General features: G+C 35.7%; 1 pseudogene; it reads left to right on the top strand.

Moving 5' to 3' along the window:
* The first annotated feature begins 2,511 nt into the window (after positions 1 to 2,511).
* On the top strand, positions 2,512 to 3,056 carry LOC107142270 (annotated as a pseudogene).
* The last annotated feature ends 2,353 nt before the right edge of the window (positions 3,057 to 5,409 follow it).

Consider the following 5,409-nt stretch of genomic DNA (forward strand, 5'->3'; position numbering starts at 1 on the left):
CATCAAATGATTGCCTAATTTTCAAATAAGTTTTCCTGGAAACCTGCATATTTCTTTTGAGGAAAATCATATACATAGTCAGAGAGCTCAACCATGATTGTGTTACACATCTTCTCTGAGAGGCTAGGGGACTCACACTGCCTTTTGGGATGTGTAGACCTTTGTTTTTAAATAAATCTTTGCTTGTGTTTTGCTTTTGATGCATCCTGGAATTCTTTTCAGCAGTAAAAATTCAAGAACCCATACTGGGGTTGTGGCTCAGCAGTAGAGCACTCACCTAGCCCGTGAGAGGCCCTGGATTTGATCCTCAGCACCATATAAAAATAAATAAATAAATAAATAAGGGTATTGACAACTACAACTAAAAAATAAATATTTTTTAAAAAAGAAAGAAAGAAAAGTCAAGAACCCTCCCAGGCCAAGTTTCCATTCTCCTCTTTGGATGGACCTTGTCAGAACCCTGTCCAATGACAACTCCACCATCAACATCCCAAACTCCCAGAACTCATAGCCAAGTGACCTGAGGAACTTAGTCAGGACAAGAATATTAGAGGTTGCTATGTGATTGAAATAAGGCCTCAGAATCTTATACTCAAGTTCATGGTGGTTTGTAGCAGTCAGAGTCTCTAGTCTAGCAACTTTCAGTTTGCAGCTAGGAAGAAAATGGCTTCATGCGGGATCCTTCATGATCCAGCCCCTGCCTAACTCTCCAACTTCAGGTCGTGTCCTTCTGCCATTGTCTATCTCAATGGCACACCCAATTCAGAGCAAGGCAGCAAAGTGCAATGAACACATCACTTAAAGTTTGTGTACCTCTATTTCCTCATTTTCAGAACACAGATAATTCAACATTCAGTTCTTCAGCACATTTTTATTGAGACTCAACAGTACCAAAAACGAACTAACTCACTCACTCTCTCTCTCTCTCTCTCTCTCTCTCTCTCTCTCAATCTAATAAGAATGGGATGAGGATTAACTCATTAAAATTGATTAATGAGGATTAAATTTCATGCAAAATTCTTACCTAGTGATTGACGACTAATAAATTCTCCACAAATACATGAGCTATTATTATTATTCTTGCTTCCTTATCATACCTCTACACCCTGGATATGCAGCCCTATCTGACTGAAATGTCCTTCCCCAGCTTATTCATCCTTCAGGACTCAAAAAGCGTCTCCTCTGTAAAGCCTCCCCTGTTTCCTTTTAAAGGAACAGTCACCAGGTCTTTCTCCTCCTCTGAGTCATTTTTGTACATAATGTCAGTTATAGAAATATTCCTGTGGTATTGCAACACTTTGTTTAATAACTGCCTGTCCTTTCCTTACCAGACACTGAATTATTTGAAGCAAATGGAGAATGGTGTTTAATTCATAGTACTAGTTCCAACATTTAACACAATGGCAATTATGCAACTGTGATATAGATTCTCCATATTTTTATACTGAAGAAAAGAATGGCTTGCCTGAGTTTACACAGTTGACTGGTCATAACACCTGAGGTCTCTGGTCTCCTGATTCCCTGACCCAGGCACTTTTCTCTTGATTATACTGCTTTTCTGAATCACTGGAGAGAGGGACCATAATATGCTGGTGTCAAGAGGCTACAGAGCAGCCTTCTCTGCTTCTCAGAGGCCTAGATCAGCCTGGGTTCAATCAGAAAACTGAAACTGCAAAGTAATTTAAATAGACGTTAGGATCATTGCAAGTCCTGGCAGAACTTACCTCCCACATTGACTTTTGCTTTTCATTTTTCTCTATTTTCCCTTTAAAAGATAAAATTAACAAATAAAATTTTAATTGTTTAAAAACTCCATTAGAAAATTAAATATATTATTTTGGTGGGATAGCAGATTTTTAAAAGTTTTGATGATATTGTTTTTTAAGTGAATATAAAATCAGTAGCAAAAAAAAGTCCTTTATAAGTGATCAAGTGACAACTGAATCATTTTAAACAAATCAAGAAATGTTTCAGAGTAAATCTAGTCTCCTATTTAACTTGATAGATACAGATCTAGACATTGTATGTTAATATCTATCTAGTTCTATTACTATAAATGGAAAATGTACATATAATTATACTTAATATACATGTGGTCCCCAATTTACAATGGTTTAACTTATGATTTTTTTTTTTGACTTTACAATGGTGCAAAAGCAATATATATCCAGTAGAAATCACACTTGGAATTTTGAACTTCAGTCTTTTCTCAGGCTAGCAATTCATGGCACAATACTCTTATGAAGCCCAACTATGAGCTAAAATGTGTTCAGAGCAATATAATATGTGTTCACAGCATCCTTCCAGGACCAATAGGTATTCGGACAATTATATACTAAACAAGCATTAATTCAACAAATATTTGTTAAATTCTTATTGTGTGCCAGAAACCACACTAGAAAGACAGTGGCCAAACAAGACAAGAAACACCCTGTCCTGATTGGATTTACTCTGTACTGGGAAAACTAGACAAGCACATGAACAAATAAGTGGTGAAATTATGGATTGCAATAATTCCTCAAAGGAAATAAACATGGTTATACAAGCTGAGAGAGGTTAATTTAGGTGGTGTGGTCAAGAAAGGCTTTTTTGAGCTCTTTCTCCTCCACTGTGGCTCTCTGGCTGGTGCTTTGCACAGAAAGCACAGAGATTGGCCGACGTCACAAGGAAAATGGTGGAAAATTCACCATTGCCATTACCAGAAAGAGTGATTTATGGCTTTGTTCTTTTCTTAAGCTTCATACTTCATCTTGTGGATTTTATTCCTGAATATTGGCTAAGCTTCTTAGGCTTAACCTATTGACCTCAAAAATATTGGGCAGTCATATTACTTGTCCCCCTCCTTATTACCATAACAATTGGTTATGTACTTTTATTGGGAACTAACATAATGAATACTTCTTCACTCCATTCATACAATCATAGATAACTGTTCTAAAAATCAACAGTGGAAGAAATACCAAGAAAAGGCCATCCCTATGTTAAAAGATATTTCTCTTAGTAAAGTAAATCAAATGTTCTTTCTTGCAGCCAAAGAATTTCATACCAAAACTTGACTTGTGTATATTTTATACATGCTAACATCAAGCATGATAAATTTGTAACAGGATAATTCTGATCCTAATTATATTGACTATTTTCTCTTATTAATGCCCAGTATTGAAATATATATAAAGAAAGAAGTTGATCTTTTCCTAGGTAAAGTTCAATTAATATTGTAAATGTTTTCAAATATTAGTTTCAAATATTAATAGAATAAAAAATACTGCATTACCCTAAAAACTAACAAAAAAAAAGACCGTTTGGAGAAGATGATATCTGACCTGTGGTCTAAAGAATGAGGATGAAATAAACTTTCAAAGAGCTAGGGAAAGAGTATTCCACTCAGAGGGAAAGGTAAGTAGAATGACCCTTGTGGCAAAGAGTTTGAGTGCTAAGAGACAGAAAAGAGATGGTGTAGCTGGCACACAGAATTAAAGTAGTAAATATAAAATAAGAACAGAAAGATGGGCAGAGACCCAAGCCAGGAGGGCCCTACAGGCCACAAAAAAAGATTTTGGATTTAAGTATAAGAAGTGATATGACTGATTATCTATGTATGTTTGCATGAGTATGAGTATGCATAAATTTATGCATGAGTGTGTGTATGTGTATGGTACAGAGCACTCTGGAAATTGAACCCAGAACCTCACTTGTGCTAGATAAGTGTTATGCCAGAAGCCACCCCCGCCCTCATCTTTCACACACGTTTTTTGACTGTCCTGTTCCAGGGACAATTTAGTTTACTTATCATGGTCCCCAAACTATTGCTCTTGTTGCAAACTCTGATCCTTTGGACTGAACTCTCTTAATCTCCTTCACACGTTGATATTGCTGCTGCTGTGGCAAACTGAAAGACTCGGGTTCTAGTCTTGCCAGATCTGAAAAATTCTCTCTGAGAAGGTAGCTACCTGGACTCAGCTTCACATAGTTTTTATGCTCCCTTTGGTGCTAGACACAGCAATCCCTCCTTAGAGAGGCCTACACAATGGAATTCCTTTCCTTCTAGGGGAAGAGGATTCTTGGATTGCAACAGGTCTAGATGTTCCTCCCGCAACATCAGCTTCCAAATTGCCTCTGCACAACCAAACCTGCCTTCCATTTGAAGATTCAATCTCAAATAGGAAAAGCAAAGTGATTCTCCTTCTCCCTCTCCATTACCCTCACTTTCAGAAGGTGATTATGCAAGTCTCCCATTTCCCATACTCTTTCATTGCTCTTCCCCTCATTGATTTTCCATTACTTCTGTCATCCCTGATTTTCCTGATGGGGATTTTGGCCACAAGTGACTTACCTAACCATTTTTAATACATTCTTAAACTTCTCCACTTGTGACTTTTAGCATAGAACTTTAAACTCATTTAGTGTAGCTTTGAGAGATTTGAAATAACATCTCTAGGGCCATGTGTTTGGAAGATTCCACACTTGAATATGATATGAACTACTCAAGGACTTCAATTTAGTTTACTTATCATGGCCCCCAAATTATTGCTCTTGTTGCAAACTCTGATCCTTAAGTGGTGATTCTGTTCAATATAAATTTAACCTTCTTTTCAAAGTTGGGGGCATTCAGCAGATTGTTGTCACCATTATTACAATCTGGATAGCACTTCACAGCAGAAAAATGGTGCACTAATGTAAGACAGCAGATCATTTTAACTCAGAGTCTGAGAAGGCCAGTGCAATGGGAAAATTAGATATCTCCTTCAAGAAACTTGCTAATGACATTTCTAATAGGTTCAATCAATAATGTTTCTCCATGCTTTTTTGACAAATCATTCCCCAACTCTTAAGCCAGGAAAAAAAAAAAAAAAACCTGCTTACAGGGCTAATTTGATATCTAAATTATCCTAATTTGCTATTTCCCTCAAACATGGGTGCTTAACTTTACTCCAGTAACATATATTAATGTTACATTTTCTGTCCTCTAGTTTTAGCTATATTTAAGCAGAATTAAACATGCAGTTTTTTTACCATCTGCTTATAAGAAATTTGTAAACTGTTTTTTTTTTTTTTTGATTCTTTGGGTAGTAGACAATTTCTGTTATTATCACATTGCTTTTCATTTAACATAGTAACATAGGTTTGATCTCATGGCTAAAATTCCACACTGCTGAATAAATATATATATGTATACATATACATATACATATATATATATATATACACACATATATATATACTCACACACATATGTGTGTGATTTTTTAAGTTAAAAATTATATATACATTTGTTATGTAATGTATATATAATTTTGACCATCATATTTCTTTAGCAGTCTGAAATTTAGAGAGAGAAGAAAAGAGATCATAGCATTATACTAAAAGTTGCTGATGTCTGCAAATATATCATTTAATCTCCTTCCTCTA

The sequence above is a fragment of the Marmota marmota genome, unplaced genomic scaffold, assembly GCF_001458135.2.
Source record: "Marmota marmota marmota unplaced genomic scaffold, marMar, whole genome shotgun sequence".
Lineage (NCBI taxonomy): Eukaryota > Metazoa > Chordata > Mammalia > Rodentia > Sciuridae > Marmota > Marmota marmota.